The sequence below is a fragment of the Petromyzon marinus genome, chromosome 60 (genome assembly GCF_048934315.1).
Source record: "Petromyzon marinus isolate PM22_M1 ecotype Great Lakes invasive population chromosome 60, UKy_Petmar_22M1.pri1.0, whole genome shotgun sequence".
Lineage (NCBI taxonomy): Eukaryota > Metazoa > Chordata > Hyperoartia > Petromyzontiformes > Petromyzontidae > Petromyzon > Petromyzon marinus.
The window spans coordinates 5028971-5051533 of record NC_133726.1 but is presented as its reverse complement, the minus strand read 5'-3'; the positions used below and the strand labels follow the sequence as shown (position 1 = coordinate 5051533).

At 51.1% G+C, this 22563-nt stretch overlaps 1 long non-coding RNA gene across 1 annotated transcript in view; it reads right to left on the bottom strand.

The window, feature by feature from the left end:
- LOC116955564 (uncharacterized) overlaps positions 1 to 8799 on the bottom strand; it is a 38354-nt gene extending 29555 nt beyond the window's left edge. The window contains exon 1 of the long non-coding RNA XR_012930005.1: positions 7944 to 8799. This is a non-coding gene — a long non-coding RNA (uncharacterized LOC116955564). The remainder of the gene's footprint in view (positions 1 to 7943) is intronic.
- Positions 8800 to 22563: the final 13764 nt, after the last annotated feature.

The following is a 22563-nucleotide window of genomic DNA, read 5'->3' as shown; positions in this document are numbered from 1 at the left end:
TACAGAACGTGAAGAACCGGTGGCATCTACATCTGCAGAACGTGAAGAACCAGTGGCATCTACATCTGCAGAACGTGAAGAACCAGTGGTATCTACATCTATAGAACGTGAAGAACCAGTGGCATTTGTAGAATGTGAAGAACCAGTGGCATCTACATCTGCAGAATGTGAAGAACCAATGGCATCTACATCTCCAGAACGTGAAGAACCAGTGGCATCTACATCTGCAGAACGTGAAGAACCAGTGACATCTACATCTGCAGAATGTGAAGAACCAGTGGCATCTACATCTGTAGAACGTGAAGAACCAGTGGCATCTACATCTGCGGAACATGAAGAACCAGTGGCATCTACATCTACAGAACGTGAAGAACCGGTGACATCTACATCTGCAGAACGTGAAGAACCAGTGGCATCTACATCTGTAGAACGTGAAGAACCAGTGGCATCTACATCTGCGGAACATGAAGAACCAGTGGCATCTACATCTACAGAACGTGAAGAACCGGTGGCATCTACATCTGCGGAACATGAAGAACCAGTGGCATCTACATCTACAGAACATGAAGAACCAGTGGCATCTACATCTACAGAACGTGAAGAACCGGTGGCATCTACATCTGCGGAACATGAAGAACCAGTGGCATCTACATCTGCAGAACGTGAAGAACGCGCCGTACAACTTGGTGGGAATCCACAGGGGTGAAGTTGGACTTACGAACAAATCGACTTACGAACAGACCTCCGGAAAAGAAAAAAAACAACTGGTTCGTAAGTAGAGGCTCAACTGTGCATCGTCAACATTGCCCTTTTTTAATTCGCCGTCCGACACACCGCGTGGCCTCCCCGATGGCGGCTAAAACACGGGCGGCGCCCGTGCGTCGCTTCTGCGGATGTCTCTTCTTCTTTCTGCCGACGCAGATCCCTGGCGGCGCCGTTCCGCCGCGCCTAAGTCGAATCGTCGCTCGCGGGGTTTGCCCCCATCGAGTGATGGCGTTGGGGGTTGGGTCCTTTGGGACGAGAACGCGAGGGCTCTGAAGGGTGACCGATCGGCCGGCGTTAATGGAGGAATGCGTGCCGGGCACGAGAGGGCTACCCCAAGTGCGGTGGGGAGGGTGACCCACAATAATTGCGTCTCCGCGTGTCTCTGCGTCTTTGTCCTGGTGGGGAGAGGCGGCGTGGGGGTTGTAGCGCGCTGCGTCGCGAACCAGACGACTCGAGTTCGATTCCCGCTCGCGTCCAACACCCGTGACAATTATATTCTTAGCTCTTTCGGTAAAGTCACGTTGAAGGGAAACAATAAAATAATAAAATCTATATAAAATATATTGTTTTATATTGTTTTATATATATTATTATTTTATTGTTTCCCTTCAACGTGACTTTAACGAAAGAGCTAAGATTATTAATTACTGCAGTCACGAAAGCTTTAAATCAAAATTTACCCGTGACAATTGTTTGAGTCGGTCTTGGGCCTAGCCGTAGGTTTACTCGGCCTCAAATGAGTACCTGGTGCGGTGTGCAGTAAACATCGCCACTGGGGAGACAAAGGCGGCTGGGCGTGGTGCGGGACATCCACCACCTCGTGCGCCGTGCCGGCCTTCACAGGTGCTACTCGCTCACAGGACTTGCCACGGCAGTCTGTTAAGGCTACACGGGGGGGGAGGGGGGGGGTCTTTGTCTTTGGGGATGGGTCGTGGAGACAGATGATCGATGCGGCGGTTGTGACGACTATCACCTCCTTCATCTCCGAAAGCCTCGGTGGTGAGATGTTAACTACCTCGCCTGGTGTACAGGAGGTCGTTGGTTCGATCCCGACCCTGACGCCTGCTGTATATTTGGAGTTTTCATGTCTCTCTCTCTCATCATCATCACGGTGGCTAGGAGATGTTAAATACCTCGCCTGGTGTACAGGAGGTCGTTGGTTCGATCCCGACCCTGACGCCTGCTGTATATTTGGAGTTTTCGTGTCTCTCTCTCTCATCATCATCACGGTGGCTAGGAGATGTTAACTACCTCGCTTGGTGTACAGGAAGTCGTTGGTTCGATCCAGACCCTGACGCCCGCTGTATATTTTGATTGTCAGTGTCTCTCTCTCCCCCCGTGGTCGCGTGGATTTTTTCTCCGGGTCCTCCGGTTTTTCCCTCCACATTTAGAATCAACATTACCACGCGTTTCGAGTGTTTTACCGCTGTGAATTTGCACGCGATGACAATACACCGCTTCGTTGAGGCTATGATTTGCGATAGCCAGGTCGCTTCTGAAAAATAGGCCACGTAGCTCCGTGTGGGCTTTACCCTGGTGGGAAATAAAATAAATAAATAAATAGTGCAGTTTCTAGTTCAATTGTGCCTTTAAAACACTGGACGATTGGAAGAAATAAAGCAAACGTGGGACGGAAGCCTCCCTTAATCGCCGCGAGCAGAACCTGCCACGCGTTTCCGTGCCGCCCGTGATCTATAATCATTGCTTGGCCGACGATTCAGATAACACCTTGGGGGACAAACTCGACGCCACCAATACGCCCGAGTCAGGAGTCGAACCGAGGGCCATTATTTTCTTGCCACTGCCGCTCGAGATCTCAAACACCCACGCGCAATAACTCAACAACTCTTTAACGTCTGCGGGAAATTCTAGCCCCGGACGCTAAAAATATAACGCCACAGATACCGGCCGACACGCGACACCCTTCGGTTGCCGCTGCGTATGATGATTATTCCCCCTCTTCTGTCACTCGGCGCGGATTTATCGGCCTCGCGGCGACGACGTTGCGACGTTGCCCGCCTTCCCGGGGGGGGGGGGGGGGGGCGGGGTCACGATCGCGTGCGGAAGGAAGGAAGCGATGGCGCAAGGGGTTGTGGTGGCATCGGCCAACGCCGCGCGACCTCTTGACCTTTGCTGTGGGTGACTTGGGAATGAGACGTTTGGGCTGTGACACGTTAGCACTGGATATCTGGGAATGAGGCGGTCGGGGCCACCGGTTGACCGGCTGATTGTCCGGGTGTGTGAGTGGCTGAACGACTGCCTGGATGGCTGGGTGATTGAGTGGCTGAATGACTGACTGGGTGAGTGAGTGGCTGATCGGCTGACTGGCTGATCGGCTGACTAGCCAGGTGTGTGAGTGGCTGAATGACTGACTGGGTGAGTGAGTGGCTGATCGCCTGACTGACCGAGTGTGTGAGTGGCTGAACGACTGCCTGGCTGGCTGGGTGAGTGTCTGATCGGCTGACTGGCTGGCCGATCGGCTGACTGGCTGGCTAACTGAGTATGAGGCAGGCCTGGCTGGCTGGGTGAGTGGCTGGTCGGCTGAACGGCTGGCCGGGTGGCTGAACGACTGCCTGGCTGGCTGGGTGAGTGTCTGATCGGCTGACTGGCTGGCCGATCGGCTGACTGACTGGCTGGCTAACTGAGTATGAGGCAGGCTGACCAGGCTGAAGGGGGCCGGATGAGTGAGCAGCTCGTGAAGGAACACTGTCCAGAGACCCCTTGCGTGTGCCCATCGGGGGGTTTTTAATGCCCCAGCTCCGCGCAGCAACGGGGGTTGGGTTCCGAACCGGTTTGGTCGCATTTCAGACCTCTGGTTTCCCTCTCTCCTCCCTCCCTCTCTCCCCGCGTGTGAACGGACACAGCGCAGATGGGCAGCGCCTCCGCATTAGCGCACAGCTCTGCTTTGTAGTTTGTGGTCCTTGCAAAATTCACAACGCAGCAGTGCTTTTGGTCATTGTTGGCGCGCGCGCGCGCGCACACACACACACAAATGCGTCCACACACACACACATACATCCAGCCACGTGCATATGCATACTAAGACAAATATCCCCGTATAGCCTTACCAGACTGTTGGGGCAAGTGCTGTTAGCGAGCACCTCTGAAGACCGGCACGGCACAAGCGAGGGTGGGTGGCCAGCACCACGCCCGACCGCCTTTGTATCCGCAGCGGTGATGTTTACAGACCGAACAAAGGGATTAATTTGAGGCTGAGTCGACCTAGGAAAGGCCCACGACCGGCTCAGATAATCGTCGCTGGTGTTGGCCGTGAGCGGGCATTGAACTCGAGTCGGCGGATGGGAGCACAGAGCGCTAAACCGCTACACTACCACGCGCGCACACACACATACAACCACGTGCATATCCACACACACACACACGTGCAAAGAATCCACAGACATGTGCACATAAAACAACAACCGCTGTTCGCCACTAATTCGCGGTGACATCACCACTGCTTGTGCCAGGCTAGGTGCACTTTGAGGCCACGTGCAGTGTCGAACGAAGGCTCAACGCTGGCAGACCACGGAACAGACCCAGGTGCCATGGGTTGACTCAGACGACTGGCAGATGAAACAGCTGTGCTCCCTACTGTGCCAACTTGCTGCGCTTTAACTGCCCGGCGCTCCAATCGTTGTTGTGAGCGTCGTTCCTCTGCTCCTCCGCTGTTGCTGGAGGGCAATTACCCGGTAGGGTCCTGCACGAGCGTCCTCCTTCACAGATGCCGATATACAAAAAAAAAACAAAGATCCCCCATATAGCCTTAACAGACTGTAGGGGCAAGTGCTGTTAGCGAGCACCTATGAAGGCCGGAAACAGTACACGAGGGGGTGGGTGGCCAGCACCACGCCCGACCGACTTTGTCTCCCTAGTTGCAATGTTTACACACCGCACCAGGTACTCATTTGAGGCTGAGTCGACCTAGGGGAGGCCCGGGACCGGTTAAGATAATCGTCACCGGTGTTTGCTGTGAGCGGGAATCGAACCCGTGTCGCCGGGTTCATAGCGCAGCGCGCTAACCGCTACACTACCGCTCCCCAATATACAACAACAACCGCCATTCGCCATTAAGTGGCGGTGACGTCACCACGACGCTTGTGCCAGGCTATGTGCACCCTGAGGCCACGTGAAGTGTCGAACTCCCGCTGGCAGGAGGTCACGGGGCAGACCCGGGTGCCACGGGTCGACTGACTGAGATGACTGGCTGATGCACCACCTGTGCCCCCTACTGTGCCAACCTGCTGTGCTTTAGCCACCCGGCGCTCCGCTCGTTGTTCTGAGCGTCGCTCCTCCGTCCTCCGTTGCTGTTGGAGGGCGACTGCGTCCAACTGCCCAGTAGCGTCCTTCACGAGCCTCCTCCACAGAGGCCGATCTTGACACCGCTGGTACCAGTCATCGGCAAGTCCACTCAGCTCCACGTCCTCCTGTACCACATCACTCCATCTCTTCTCTAGCCCGTGCCGCGCCCGTTTCGCCCCCTCGATCCGGCCGAACAAAAGCTGTTTCGGCATGCGGTGGCTGGGCATGCGGGCTACATGACCCAGCCATCGCAGCCTTGCCCGCCGGAGGAGCTAACCGATGGGACCTTGTCCAGATCTTTCAAGGATTTGTGAGCTCCTCACACAATCCAGTCTGGTTGAACCCAGGATGGATCGTAGGCAGGCCAGCCTAAATGTTTTTAACCGGCGAAGATGTTCCATTAGGGGTGCGGGGGTCCACGTTTCGCAAGCGTAGAGAAGGGAGGGAATGACTGTGGCCAAGAAGACCTGAAGCTGAGTGCGGAGCGACAGACCAGGTAGCTTCCACACAGCGTTACGCAACCGATTAAAAGATATTGTCGCTCGACTGAATCGGAGTGAGACCTCTGCTGTTAAACTGGAGCCGGTCATAAGCACACTGCCCAGGTATGGGAAACACTCCACTCTCGCCACAACTGCCCCATCACCAATTGGGAGTTGTGGGGGTGGAGTGTCCGATGGTACAAAATACCCAGGCAGGTGCTTAGTTTTGGTGGGGCTGATGGTAAGGCCCCATCTCTTAGTTGCACGCTCCAGTCTCAGCAGCAGCGTCTCCAACTCCTCCTCTGAATGGGCAGCTATTACCAAATCATCAGCATACATAACGTGGTTGAGCAATAGGGAGCCATCCCTTGACCGCACCCGGGCATCGATCAGCCTCCCATTATATCTGTACCAAATGGAGATTCCCCCGGTACAGCTATTGAAGGCTTCACGAACTACGTGGTCGAAATAGATGTTAAATAATGTTGGAGCCAGAGGACATCCCTGTCGCACCCCAAGGTGTACAGGGAAAGGCTCGGACTCCCGGCCACGTAGTTTTACCCGGGCCCGCTCACCATCATGAAGGTCCTTAATGATCGTGAGCAGAGGGTCAGGCACTCCAAAAGCACGAAGAACAACCCAGAGCCCAGGCCTACTGATGGTATCATAGGCTTTGACCAGGTCAATAAAGCAGAGATGTAGGTCTTGCTGGAATTTTCTGCACCTCTGCTATAGCAGACGGACAGAAAATATGGCATCTGTGCAGGACCGCCCTTTCCTGAGACCGCACACACATACACACACATACACACACACACATACACACACACACATACACACACATACACACACACATACACACATACACACACACATACACACACATACACACACACATACACACACACATACACACACATACACACACATACACACACACAGACACACACACACACATACACACACATACACACACATACACACACATACACACACACAAACACATACACACACAAACACATACACACACATATACACACACACACATCGCGTATCCACCACAGAGATCAAGGCGCGATAGACATCTCCCCAAATTCGTGCCAGCGGTTTAAAAAAAAGGGAAGGAAATTAAAAAAATTGTTTTAAAAACAAAAAAAATTAACGCAACGGCTGCTTCTTGGTACGAATGATCAACTCGATACGCACAATGTCTGCGCGTGCAATGTATTTCGAAGATCGCAACAATCAAACTTGGAGGAATGTAGCAAGCGATGCAGCGTGGTTGATAAACGTCTCGTATGTACGTAAACTCACGAACTATTTTTGTTTTTGGTTTCACCGGGTGTAAGCGACCTGGCCATCGCAAAATGATAGCTCACACGAAGTGGGTTGTCATCATAGTCGTCGTCGTCGTCGTTGTGTGGAGCTTTATAGCAGCAGCGAAATACCCTAAACGCGCGCTGTTGTTGAACCGGAGTGACCCGGGGAATACAATCCACGCAGTGACCACGGGGAGAGATGAAGAGACGCAGACGCCAAATATACAGCAGCAACAGGCGTCAGGGTCGGGATCGAACCCACGACCTCCTGTAGATCAGGCGAGGTAGTTAACATCTCATAGCCACCGTGATGATGATGATGAGAGAGAGAGACACGCAAACTTCAAATATACAGCAGCAGGCGTCAGAGTTGGGATCGAACCCACGACCTCCTGTATATCAGGCGAGGTAGTTAACATCTCCTAGCCACCGTGATGATGATGAGAGAGAGAGAGAGAGACACGCAAACTCCAAATATACAGCAGCAGGCGTCAGGGTCGGGACCGAACCCACGACCTCCTGTATACCAGGCGAGGTAGTTAACATCTCATAGCCACCGTGTATGGTAACCTTCCTTTGCACCGTACGTAGCCAACCGTGCTAATCAGAGGTACGGGGGTGCATTCCCTGTAGCCCATACAAGGAATGCTCCTTCCTCCTTCTACCTCCTCCTCCCTCCTACCTACCTTGACCTCCTCCGACCTCCTACCTCCTCCACCCTCCTCCATCCTTTCCGTGCTTCAATCCACAGTTACACGTTCTCTGTAAACATCGCACCCGTGCCAAATTGTACAGCTATCATAATAATGACGATGACGATAACAATACGTCACTTGCGTGTCCAGGATAGGCACGCAGTCTCAGGAGTGTCCTGCAGTGTTTCATATTTGTTTTTATTTCTGGATGTTTTGAGACGATTTACTTTGACCGTTGTCCATTATTATTGCTAACATCATAACAAGCGGGGCGAGGAAAACGGAGCACCCGGAGAAAACCCACGCCTTACGCGAGGGTGCAACGCTCTATCCCCCGCGCACGTGAAAAGCAATGGGGATTGGTCCACACTTTGCCTTACCGCCTTCTCCTGGCAGAGCCCGGGGTACGGCATCTCCTCGACACTCACGCACGTGGGAGGGGAGTTTGACATCATCATCATCATCGTCGTCGTCGTCATCACGATCTTCGTTGCGGTGATCCACCAACCCTCGCCGCTGCCTCCATACACGGTCCACGTGTGGCAGGCACCGCAGCTGCGTCTCGATCAGAATCACCGCACGCTTCGTGATTTTAAAACAAAGCCCACGGTGAGTGGTGGTTGTTGTTTAACCCAGGACCGGGGGGTTCCTCGAGACGCGGAGGGTGTGCCGACGTGCCTCGGGGTGTTTGGACAAATCCAATGATAATAATAATAGTTTGGCTTTGTGTAGAAATACATTTGAGAACCCGGGGGAACCACGGGGGGCTGGGGAGGGGTGGGCGCGGTGACACTCTGCAATGCCAGGTCCTCAATTCAGTTCCTGAAGAAACCCCCGGGCACGTGGAGCGAAACGTCGGACAACGACGTGTGGCGATCGGTACAACCTGACAGGACTAAAACTGTGAACAATTGTATTTTATGTTACCAGGTAAGGCCCACTGAGCTGGCCACGCATGATAGCTGAACGGAGCGGCTTATCGCCATCACGTGTGTACATTTATAGCAGCCGAAGACTCTAAACGCGTGGTGACGTTGATTCTAAGTGTGGAGAGAAAACCCGGAGGCCCACAGGGAGAATGTGCAAACTCCAAATATGCAAAACAGCGGTTTTCATTTGGGTCAGATCGCGTAAATATAAACGCGTCGTTAAACCCTCCACCACCCGACACAGCCAATTAGTCAAGTTTTTTCACGTAAACAGAACGTGCCAATTCGTTACGAGTACAGCACGCCGGCGTGTTGGAGAGGAAACCCCACGACATTTACAATTCCAGTAGCGACGTTTCGCCTGAGATTACAACCAGCGTCATCAGAACGGCAGCCAGACTTGTGGAGAAATCCATCCTTTCGGTCAAGTCACGTAGGAAGAAAAAAAATCATAGATCACTTTCGTTTCGATCGCAACGCAAGCGAGCGTCATCAGGCGAGCAATTGTCATCAGGCAATTGCTCGCCTGATGACGGTTGCTTACGTTGCGATCGAAACGTCGTGATCTATTACTTGCATTTATTATTTTTTTCTAACCCACGTGACTTTACCGAAAGAACCAAACAGTATACATTCCTGCAGCCACGGAGGCTACAAATCAAGCTGGGAATCCATCCTGCATCGTTCTGAAACGCGCAGCAGGCGTCAGGGTCAGCATCCAACCAGCGACCTCCCGTGTGCCGGTGCGAGGCCGTGAACATCTACCCAGCCCCCGCGGCGGCTGGGTAGATGTTCACGGGGGCTGGGTAGATGTTCACGGGGGCTGGGTAGATGTTCACAACCGGAAGTTTCGTTGGACAGCGGCACGACCGCAAGGACCCCCGGGGCGTGCAGGAGCTCGACCTGCGCGGCGTCGAGGTCAAAGAATTACCGCGCAGCTCCGTCAGCGTCTCGTTGTCGCGACTGCGGCGGGCGGAAGGAAGCGATGGCCGTCTGTCGCGGCAGTCGGCCGCGCCTGCGCCGGGGGGGGGGGGGGGTGGGGGGGGGGGTGGGGGGGTGGGTCTGACGACCTCTTGACCCGTAGATAGAAAATAAACGAATCGATCGCGACGTTTCGATCGCAACGCAAGCAATCGTCGTCAGGCGAGCAATCGCCTGACGACGATTGCCTGCGTTGCGATCGAAACGTCGTGATCAGGAGTGTTTTGTGTATGTTGAAGGAGGCGCTGCTGCTGAACCTTGAGCGTGCCGCTAAGAGTTGAGGCCTTACCATCAGCTCCCCCCTCCCCCCCCCCCCCCAAAACGAAGCACCTGCCTGGGTTTATTTTGCCATCAAACACTCCACCCCCTCAACTCTCCATTGGCGACGGAGCAGTTGTGGAGAGAGTGGAGAGTTTCCCATACCTGGGCAGTGTGCCCATGACCAGCTTCGGTTTGACAGTAAAGGTCTCGCTCCGAATCAGTCGAGCGGCATTATCTTTTCATCGGTTGCGTGATGCTGTGTGGAAGCTACATGGTCTCTCGCTCCGCACGAAGCTTCGGGTCTTCTCGGCCAAGGTCATTCCTTCTCTTCTCTGTGCTTGTGAAACGTGAACCCCCCCCCCCCCCCCCCCTAATGGAACATCTTCGCCGGTTAGAAACATTTAGGCTGGCCTGCCTACGATCCATCCTGGGTTTAACCAGGATGGATTGTGCGAGGAGCTCACAAATCCTTAAAATATCTGGATTAAGTTCCATTGGTGAGCTCCGGGCAGGCAAGGCTGCGTTGGCTGGGTCATGCAGCCCACATGCCCAATCACCGCATGCCTAAACAGCTTTTGTTTGGCCGAATAGAGGGGGCTAAACGGGCGCGGCACGGGCTAGAGAAGAGATGGAGTGATGTGGTACAGGAGGACGTGGAGCAGAGTGGACTTGCCGATGACTGGTACAACAACGGAGGGCGGAGGAGCGACGCTCACAACAACGAGTGGAGCGCCGGGTGGCTAAAGCACAGCACGTTGGCACAGTAGGGGGCACAGGTGGTGCATCAGCCAGTCATCTCAGTCATCTTAGTCAGTCGACCCGTGGCACCTGGGTCTGCCCCGTGACCTCCTGCCAGCGGGCGTTCGACACTTCACGTGGCCTCAACGTGCACAGCGCCTGGCAAAGAGCTCTGTGGTGACGTCACCGCCACTTAGTGGCGAATGGCGGTTGTTGTTGAACTTCTTTAGCACCGTACGTATCCAACCGCGCTAATTGTAGGCGCACGGGGGGCAACAATCTAAACACAAAAATCAGTTAAAAAAAAAGGAGTTTTCCATCTCGATTTGGAGATTTCAGGCTGTAACAACCATTAGCAGACTCTTGGGATCGCAGTGCGTGCTTTTTGTTTTGTCTTGTTTAACAATCTGCCTTCAAACAGTTATCAACACCGGATTCGCAGTCCAGTGGCCGCCGGTTCGATATTGATCTTCCTTGCGATTCTCGATATCGATCTCCAGTTTTGGTGAAAACCGTCCACCTCTATCTGCCCACGAGAGTCTTGGTGGGCATCACCGAAGGTCGAGCAGGTCACCGCGTGTGCCGGTGCGGTTACCCGCGTCTCTTCCGAGACGGTTGACCAGCGAGGGAAGAGTAGGCGAAGCACCCTCTAAGAAGGCGGCTTCTCTCTACATTCACCTCTCTCCCTCCCCCCCCGCGCCGCCTCTCTTAGTGGAGGCATTTCCACCGGCAGTTGTGGGGGAACAGCAATTGCAGGGCTGCGCCTTAGCTATTATTTGCACGATTCCCGAAGCGCATTTGGGCTTGGAACACGATGCATTTCTTGTTTGCTTTACTCAGTGGGCCAAATCACAGGAGTTAATTTTAAAAAAAAGTATATATATATATTTTAAAGAACATACAATTTACAGCCAAGGAGATCCCCAGTGTAAACCACCGCGTTCCTGTGTAAGCGGCTTTCCAAAACCGCGGACTCCCGGTATAGACGGTGACTGGGAGATGTTAACTACCTCGCCTGGTGTACAGGAGGTCGTGCGCTCGATGCTGACCATGACGCCTGCTGTATATTTGGAGGCTGCGTGTCTCTCTCTCTCTCTCTCGCCGTGGTCGCGTGGATTTTTCTCCGCGTCCTCTGGGTTTTCCTTCTCCGCATTTAGAATCAACGTCACCACGTGTTTAAGGGCATTTGGCTTCAACACGTTTGCGCGTTCTACTTCGCTTGGTCGAGCAATCGTTTGTGAAAGCCAGGTCGCTTCTGAAAAAAAAAAGACCTACGTAGGCTCAGTGCGCCTTACACTTGGTAACAACATTTTTTTAGTTTAAATAGTTGATCGTTTAAATTCCGGGTGAAGATCACCGGGTTCACTGTGTAAGGCGGAGGTCCAAAAACGGCCGACTCGTCAATGCGTTACTTGGCTGGCTGGCAGGAGGAATTCTCTCTCTAGCTCGGTCTTTCTCTCTCGCTGTGACCGCCCGACGTGAAGGAACAAGAACACTGCCAGCAGCCCGCTACGACCACGTGTGTGTGTGTCTGTGTGTACGTGTGTCTGTGTACGTGTGTGTGTGTACGTGTGTGTGTGTACGTGTGTGTGTGTACGTGTGTGTGTGTACGTGTGTGTGTGTACGTGTGTGTGTGTACGTGTGTGTTTGTGTGTACGTATGTGTGTGTACGTGTGTGTGTGTGTGTTTGTACGTGTGTGTGTGTACGTGTGTGTGTGTACGTGTGTGTTTGTGTGTACGTATGTGTGTGTACGTGTGTACGTGTGTGTGTCTGTGTGTGTGTACGTGTGTGTACGTGTGTGTACGTGTGTGTACGTGTGTGTGTATGTACGTGTGTGTGTGTGTGTTTGTGTGTCTGTGTGTGTGTACGTGTGTGTGTGTGTTTGTGTACGTGTGTGTGTGTGTGTACGTGTTTGTGTGTGTGCACGTGTGTGTGTGTACGTGTGTGTGTGTACGTGTGTGTGTGTACGTGTGTGTGTGTACGTGTGTGTGTACGTGTGTGTGTGTGTTTGTGTGTACGTGTGTGTTTGTGTACGTGTGTGTGTGTTTGTGTACGTGTGTGTGTGTACGTGTGTGTGTGTTTGTGTGTACGTGTGTGTGTGTGTACGTGTGTGTGTTTGTGTGTGTGTACGTGTGTGTGTGTACGTGTGTGTGTACGTGTGTGTGTGTACGTGTGTGTGTACGTGTGTGTGTGTGTGTATGTGTGTGCGTGTTTGTGTCTGTGTGTATGTGTGTGTTTGTGTCTGTGTGTACGTGTGTGTGTTTGTGTGTGTGTGTGTTTGTGTGTGTGTACGTGCGTGTGTGTGTGTACGTGCGTGTGTGTACGTGTGTGCGTGTACGTGTGTGCGTGTGTGTGTGTGTACGTGTGTGCGTGTGTGTGTACGTGTGTGTGTGTACGTGTGTGTGTTTGTGTCTGTGTGTATGTGTGTGTGTGTACGTGTGTGTGTTTGTGTGTGTGTACGTGTGTGTGTTTGTGTCTGTGTGTATGTGTGTGTGTACGTGTGTGTGTGTACGTGTGTGTGTCTGTGTGTACGTGTGTGTGTGTGTTTGTGCGTGTGTGTGTGTACGTGTGTGTGTTTGTGTCTGTGTGTACGTGCGTGTGTGTACGCGTGTACGTGTGTGTGTTTGTGTCTGTGTGTACGTGCGTGTGTGTACGTGTGTGTGTTTGTGTCTGTGTGTACGTGCGTGTGTGTACGTGTGTGTGTTTGTACGTGTGTGTGTGTACGTGTGTGTGTGTTTGTGTCTGTGTGTACGTGTCTGTGTTTGTGTCTGTGTGTACGTGCGTGTGTGTACGTGTGTGCGTGTACGTGTGTGTGTGTTTGTGTGTGTGTGTACGTGTGTGTGTTTGTGCGTGTGTGTTTGTGTGTGTGCACGTGTGTGTACGTATGTGTGTACGTGTGTGTGTACGTGTGTGTACGTGTGTGTGTGTACGTGTGTGTGTGTTTGTGTGTACGTGTGTGTGTGTACGTGTGTGTGTGTACGTGTGTGTGTTTGTGCGTGTGTGTGTTTGTGTGTGTGTACGTGTGTGTGTGTACGTGTTTGTGTGTGTGTACGTATGTGTGTGTGTGTTTGTGAGTGTACGTGTGTGTGTGTGTGTGAGAGGTGCTCGCTAACAGCACTTGTCCCTACAGTCTGTTGAGGCTATACGGGGGATCTTTTCTTTGATCTTTGTGTGTGTGTGTACGTGTTTGTGTGTGTACGTGTGTGTGTACGTGTGTGTTTGTGAGTGTACGTGTGTGTGTGTGTGTACGTGTGTGCGCGTGTGTACGTGTGTGTACGTGGGGGAGCGGTAGTGTAGCGGTTAGCACGCTGTGCTATGAACCGGGCCACCCAGGTTCGATTCGCACTCACGGCCAACACCGGTGACGATTATCTGAACCGGTCCTGAGCCTCCCCTAGGTCGACTCAGCCTCAAACGAGTACCCGGTGCGGTGTGTAAACATTGCCACTAGGGAGACAAAGGCGGTCGGGCGTGGTGCTGGCCACCCACCCCCTCGTGTACCGTTTCGACCTTCATAGGTGCTCGCTAACAGCACTTGCCCCTACAGTCTGCCAAGGCTATATGGGGGATCTTCGTCTTTTATCTTTGTGTGTAAATACATAACAGCCTAATGTGTCCTGACTTTTTGGGTCATCCTTTATATATTTGTCTATTGTTTTAATAAAAATAATAAAGTTTGTTTCTTAACTGCCATTATTAAATATTATCTTCTTCTTCCACTTGCTTGTCCCACTCATGTTAGGACTCATAGAGACCCATAGAGATACATAGAGATGCATAGAGACTCATAGAGATAAATAGAGATACATAGAGACTCATAGAGATACATAGAGACTCATAGAGATACATAGAGACTCATAGAGATACTTAGAGCTACATAGAGACTCATAGAGACTCATAGAGATACATAGAGACTCATAGAGATACATATAGACTCATTGAGATAGATAGAGATACATAGAGACTCATAGAGATACATAGAGATTCATAGATATACATAGAGACTCATAGAGACTCATAGAGATTCATAGAGACTCATAGAGATACTTAGAGCCACATAGAGACTCATAGAGACTCGTAGAGATACATAGAGACTCATAGAGACTCATAGAGATAAATAGAGATACATAGAGACTCATAGAGATACATAGAGACTCATAGAGACTCATAGAGATACATAGAGACTCATAGAGACTCATAGAGATACATAGAGACTCATAGAGATACATAGAGACTCATAGAGATACATAGAGATACATAGAGACTCATAGAGATGCATAGAGATACATAGAGACTTATAGAGATACGTAGAGACTCATAGAGATACATAGAGATACATAGAAACTCAGAGATACATAGAGATACATAGAGACTCATAGAGATACATAGAGATACATAGAGACTTATAGAGATACATAGCGACTCATAGACATACATAGAGATACATAGAGACTCATAGAGATACATAGAGATACATATAGACTCATAGAGATGCATAGAGATAAATAGAGATACACAGAGACTCACAGAGACAGAGTAAAACATGGGCTATAGTTTGCCCATTCCTGGCTCAACAACTTAATAAGCTAGGGAACTTACTGAACGTGTTTGAGACTCGGTGTTTTCAAATTGCCATGGAATTTCCCGACGTGGCTAAAAAAAATCGTGGAAGCTTTGAGAGAGAGAGGGGGGGGGCGGTGGGGGCTGGGGCGAGGAGGAGGGGGGGGCTGGTCCGGGAGGGCATGAGCTGGAGGTCGTGTGAGTCCACCTCCTCGTCTTGCCGCTATCGACCTCTTTAACTTCTCTAAGTGCTCACGACAAAAAAACAAACCCCAATAAAATCGCGACGGAATTTTTCGCGTCTCGACAAATTTCGCGCTCTCGGCCGCCTCCGCCCGTTGGCAGTCGACTTCTCAGACCCCCCCCTCACCTCCCCCCACACAGCCCGAAGGGCCAAACGGATTGCGACTTCACGCTCCACGGAGCGTTCGCATCAGATGAGACGCGGGTTGTGTAGCAGGCGGGGTTCTGTATGGGATGAGACTAGGGTTCTGTATGGGATGAGACGCGGGTTGTGTAGCAGGCGGGGTTCTGTATGGGATGAGACTGGGGTTCTGTATGGGATGAGACGCGGGTTGTGTAGCAGGCGGGGTTCTGTATGGGATGACACGGGGGTTCTGTATGGGATGAGACGCGGGTTGTGTAGCAGGCGGGGTTCTGTATGGGATGAGACTGGGGTTCTGTATGGGATGAGACGCGGGTTGTGTAGCAGGCGGGGTTCTGTATGGGATGACACGGGGGTTCTGTATGGGATGAGACGAGGGTTGTGTAGCAGGCGGGGTTCTGTATTGGATGAGACGAGGGTTCTGTATGGGATGAGACGTGGGTTCTGTATGGGATGAGACGTGGGTTCTGTATGGGATGAGACGTGGGTTCTGTATGGGATGAGACTGGGGTTCTGTATGGGATGAGACGAGGGTTCTGTATGGGATGAGACGCGGGTTGTGTAGCAGGCGGGGTTCTGTATGGGATGAGACTGGGGTTCTGTATGGGATGAGACGTGGGTTCTGTATGGGATGAGACGTGGGTTGTGTAGCAGGCGGGGTTCTGTATGGGATGAGACTGGGGTTCTGTATGGGATGAGACGTGGGTTCTGTATGGGATGAGACGCGGGTTGTGTAGCAGGCGGGGTTCTGTATGGGATGAGACGTGGGTTCTGTATGGGATGAGACTGGGGTTCTGTATGGGATGAGACGTGGGTTGTGTAGCAGGCGGGGTTCTGTATGGGATGACACGGGGGTTCTGTATGGGATGAGACGTGGGTTCTGTATGGGATGAGACGAGGGTTGTGTAGCAGGCGGGGTTCTGTATGGGATGACACGGGGTTTCTGTATGGGATGAGGGTTCTGTATGGGATGACACGGGGGTTCTGTATGGGATGAGGGTTCTGTATGGGATGAGACGGGGGTTCTGTATGGGATGAGATGAGGGTTGTGTAGCAGGCGGGGTTCTGTATGGGATGACACGGGGTTTCTGTATGGGATGAGACGTGGGTTCTGTATGGGATGAGACGTGGGTTGTGTAGCAGGCGGGGTTCTGTATGGGATGACACGGGGGTTCTGTATGGGATGGGGGTTCTGTATGGGATGACACGGGGGTTCTGTATGGGATGAGGGTTCTGTATGGGATGAGACGGGGGTTCTGTATGGGATGAAACGGGGGTTCTGTATGGGATGAGACGGGGGTTCTGTATGGGATGAGACGAGAGTTCTGTATGGGATGAGACGGGGGTTCTGTATGGGATGAGACGAGGGTTCTGTATGGGATGAGACGAGGATTCTGTATGGGATGAGAGTTCTGTATGGGACGAGGGTTCTGTATGGGATGAGACGAGGGTTCTGTATGGGATGAGACGAGGGTTCTGTATGGGATGAGACGAGGGTTCTGTATGGGATGAGACGAGGGTTCTGTATGGGATGAGATGCAGGTTCTGTATGGGATGAGACGAGGGTTCTATATGGAATGAGACGCGGGTTCTGTATGGGATGAGACGCGGGTTCTATATGGGATGAGACGCGGGTTCTGTATGGGATGAGACGAGGGTTCTGTATGGGATGAGACGGGGGTTCTGTATGGGATGAGACGAGGGTTCTGTATGGGATGAGACGGGTGCTCTGTATGGGATGAGACGGGGGTTCTGTATGGGATAAGACGGGGGGTTCTGTATGGGATGAGACGACGGTTCTGTATGGGATGAGACGGGTGCTCTGTATGGGATGAGAAGGGGGTTCTGTATGGGATAAGACGGGGGGTTCTGTATGGGATGAGACGAGAGTTATGTATGGGATGAGACTGGGGTTCTGTATGGGATGAGACGAGGGTTCTGTATGGGATGAGACGAGGGTTCTGTATGGGACAAGACGAAGGTTCTAAATCGGATAAGATAGATACATCTTAAGATACAGATGATAAGATACGGATGCTCCGATGACATCTATCCTCTCGCTTCCCTTTCAGTCTTCACCATCGCTCCTCTACCTCGTCACCCCCCCCCCCCCACCCCCCGTTCCCCCCAGAGTCTCGCTATGAAGAGAGAGAGAGAGGGGGGTGGGGTGGTGGTGGTGGTGGTGGTGGTCGAGGGCTCGAGTCTATCGCCGTTCTATTTGTGACGCTGACGCCTTGACTGGCGGCGTTGGGATGCAAACAGCACGAGGCGTCGAGATCGTCTCAGTCTGTCTTGGACGCTGCGAATCTCCTTCGTTGGGGGGGGGGGGGGGGGGCGCGCTACGTTCGCCAGGATATGTTTAGCAACATCCCCGGGTATAAAGGATGGTCGTGGGTTACATCGCCAACCTGATGATGCCTGCTGTATATTTTTGGAGTTTGCGTGTCTCTTTCTCTGTGAGATGACCACCACCAGCACCACCACGTGACTTTTCTTTCGTGTTGTGCGCGGTGCATTTAGCGCCACAGCGCCTGTGGATGTACAGTGTCTGTGTTATTTGTGTTGCTGGTGACTTTGTGGATTTCGCATCGGAATCGTCTCCAATGCTGTTGCTGCTGGCGGCAATAAAAGTTGTTTAAAAAGTCAAAAAAGTATCTGTGTGTGTCTCCCCCGCCTCTCTCTCTCTCTCTCCCTTTCGTCTTCCCCGTGTGGATTTTGTTTTGATACAGGTCCGTTTATCGTGCCGAAAGGTCGCTACTCGAATTGTAAATGTCGTGGGGTTTACTCTCCAACACGCCGGCGTGCTGTACTCGTAACGAATTGGCACGTTTTGTTCACGCGACAAACTTGACTAATTGGCTGTGTCGGGTGGTGGCGGATTTAACGACACATCTATTTACGTGTTCTCACCCAATTTAGTATATTTGGAGTTTGCACATTCTCCCCGTGGGCCTCCGGTTTGTTCCCCCCCCCCCCCCCCCCCACATTTAGAATCACCACGCGTTTAGAGTCCTTGGCTTGCCACACATTTCCACCAGACGACAAGCCACGTCGTTGGGCTATCATTTTTGATAGCCAGGTTACGCTTCTTAAAAGAAACAGAAAGCTGAATAGCCCCAGGGGGGACTTGACCTGGCCAAACAAATAATAGTTTAATCGCTACGTTCAGTTCAATTCTGGAGCAGGGGTCGCTCCGTCCGTCTGTCACGGTCTGCACTGCGTTTTTGGTGATAAAACTAACAATTAAGGCACACTTAATTAAATAAGTTAAAAAAGAGCGAGAGAGAGAACCGCGCGAGAAAAAATAATAAAATATCGTCGACCGCGCAGGGAGAGGAGACACACAGAGTGATTTAGAGAGAGACAGAGAGACGCAAACACACAAAGAGTGATTTAGGAGTCGAGTTACGCTGGGAATGGGAGGATCATCTTCAGGAATGTATGTCTCCAACGTGCTTGTGCTGATGGTGTCTAAACATCGCCACTGGGGAGGCAAAGGCGGCCTGGTATGGTGCTGGCCACCCACCTCTTCCTGTGCCTTTCCGGCCTTGATAGGTGCTCGCTAACAGCACCTGCCCCAACAGCCTGTTAAAGGCTACACGAGGGATCTTTGTCTGTTAGCGCACTGCGCTACGAACCCTGCTACCCGAGTTCAATTCCTCAGGCTATGGGCAATAACTATAGACTCAAAGACCCACAGACTAACACAGAGACCCACAGACCAACACAGTGACCCACAGACTAACACAGAGACCCACAGACTAACTCAGAGACCCACAGACTAACACAGTGACCCACAGACTAACAAAGAGACCCACAGACTAACACAGAGACCCACAGACTAACACAGATACCCACAGACTAACACAGAGACCCACAGACTAACACAGTGACCCACAGACTAACACAGAGACCCACAGACTAACACAGAGACCCACAGACTAACACAGAGACCCACAGACTCACACAGTGACCCACAGACTCACACAGTGACCCACAGACTAACACAGAGACCCACAGACTAACACAGAGACCCACAGACTAACGCAGTGACCCACAGACTAACACAGTGACCCACAGACTAACACAGTGACCCACAGACTAACACAGTGACCCACAGACTAACACAGTGACCCACAGACTAACACAGTGACCCACGGTAACGAGCGCGTCACACGGGAAGCGAGGATTTACAGGGGGGGGGGGGGTGGATTTGGCGCGTGGAACAAAAGCAGGAACATTTTATTCTTAAAAGAAACACGACGCACAAACACAATTCACGAAATAATAATCAACCAGAACAATGCCCACGCCCGTTTGTCTCCTCGCAGCGGCCACAGCAGCAGCTTTTGGCTCAGCCATGGACCCAAGGCGGTGGTCACCGCTTCATCGTCACGGCACGGCGCTTTCAGACGCGCTGCTTCTGCGGCCGTCTGGAACGCTCTTCCCTTCCAGATGTTAGGAAGCCACTGGGAGTTGTGCGCTTTTAAATTATCGTCATAATCATCATCATCATCATCGAGATTGACGAAGTCATTTCTTTAGAATAGCTTTTGGGTGTTTTAGTTTGTTGTTCTTCCCTCCGCCGCATCTCCGATTAGCACGGTTGGCTTCATACGGTGCGAAATAAGTTCAACATACATGCATAAACACACACGAAGACAAATATCCCCGGTGTAGTCTGTTAGGGCAAGTGCAGTTTAGCGAGTAGCACCTATTACGGCTGGCGCGTACACACACTCATACACCCAGTAGCCCTTTCAGATGCGCTTCTGCCGCCGTCTGGAACGCTCTTCCCTCTCATATCATGAAGCGAATGGGAGCTATGATGTACTTTTACATCGTCATCATCTAGGTTGACGGACTCATTCCTTTAGAACTGCTATGATGCACTTTTACATCGTCATCATCTAGCTTGACGAATTCATTCCTTAAGAACTGCTATGATGCACTTTTACATCGTTATCATCTAGACTGACGGACTCATTCCTTTAGAAGTGCTATGATGCACTTTTATATTGTCATCATCTAGACTGACGGACTCATTCCTTTAGAAGTGCTATGATGCACTTTTATATTGTCATCATCTAGACTGACGGACTCATTCCTTTAGAAGTGCTATGATGCACTTTTACATCGTCATCATCTAGACTGACGAACTCATTCCTTTAGAAGTGTTATGATGCACTTTTACATCGTCATCATCTAGCTTGACGAACTCATTCCTTTAGAAGTGCTATGATGCACTTTTACATCGTCATCATCTAGCTTGACGAACTCTTTCCTTTAGAAGTGCTATGATGCACTTTTACATCGTCATTATCTAGGTTGACGAACTCATTCCTTTAGAAGTGCTATGATGCACTTTTACATCGTCATCATCTAGCTTGACGAACTCATTCCTTTAGAACTGCTATGATGCACTTTTACACCGTCATCATCTAGATTGACAAACTCATTCCTTTAGAACTGCTATGATGCACTTTTACATCGTCAATATCTAAATTGATGGACTTATTCCTTTAGAACTGCTATGATGCACTTTTACATCGTCATCATCTAGCTTGATGGACTCATTCCTTTAGAAGTGTTATGATGCACTTTTACATCGTCATCATCTAGCTTGACGAACTCATTCCTTAAGAACTGCTATGATGCACTTTTACATCGTCATCATCTAGCTTGACGAATTCATTCCTTAAGAACTGCTATGATGCACTTTTACATTGTCATCATCTAGCTTGACGAACTCTTTCCTTTAGAAGTGCTATGATGCACTTTTACATCGTCATCATCTAGCTTGACGAACTCTTTCCTTTAGAACTGCTATGATGCACTTTTACAACGTCATCATCTAGATTGACGAATTCATTCCTTAAGAACTGCTATGATGCACTTTACAACGTCATCATCTAGATTGATGGACTCATTCCTTTATAAGTGCTATGATGCACTTTTACATCGTCATCATCTAGACTGACGGACTCATTCCTTTAGAACTGCTATGATGCACTTTTACATCGTCATCATCTAGCTTGACGAACTCATTCCTTTAGAAGTGCTATGATGCACTTTTACATCGTCATCATCTAGCTTGACGAACTCATTCCTTTAGAAGTGTTATGATGCACTTTTACATCGTCATCATCTAGATTGACGAACTCATTTCTTTAGAACTGCTATGATGCACTTTTACATTGTCATCATCTAGATTGACGGACTCATTCCTTTAGAAGTGTTATGATGCACTTTTACAACGTCATCATCTAGATTGATGGACTCATTCCTTTAGAAGTGCTATGATGCACTTTTACATTGTCATCATCTAGACTGACGAACTCATTCCTTTAGAACTGCTTTTGTTGCTGTGACTAGTTTGTGAACCTTACGCCCGCACCTCCAATTAGCGTGGTTGGCGACGTACGGTGCGATAGAAGTTCATGATACTGTACACTACCATACACCACACACACTACGCTGTACATTACACATACCGCACACTACAATACAGCACACTACTATACACCACACCACTATAATAAATAAAAATCTCAGTTGGGTTTTTCGGTAAAGTCACGTCGATTGCGAGAGGAGCTCACAAATCCCACGTGACTTTTACCGAAAGAACCAAAGAAAATTAATTCCTGCAGTCACGAAAGCTTTCGGTCAATCGAATTTCTTCAGAACTTCGTTCCTGTGTCTAGTTTGTTGTCCTTCCCCCGGCACCCCCGAGTAGCGTGGTTGGCTATGCGAAAGAAGTTCAAAACACACGTGCATACGTGCTGCGAGCGATCCAAGGCATGGCCACACTGCGCACATGGCCACGTTGCGCACGTGGCTCGAGGCTCACGTGACGCACTTTGAAACGCGACGTCACGGAGATGCGACGACCAGGCACGAGATTCGTAGACGTCGGCGCTTCCTGACGGATGCCTCCCGCACCCCACACCCCGCCCCCGCATGGCAGGGCATCCGGGCTGCCACGGTGGCTAGGAGATGTTGACTTCCTCGCCTGGTATACAGGAGGTCGTGGGTTCGATTCCGACCTTGACGCCTGCTGGGCTGTGAGGGTGCCGAGGGCCTGGGTCTGGGTATCTCTCTCTCTCAGGGGGTTCACAATGGTCATGTCAGTCACTGAGCAAGCG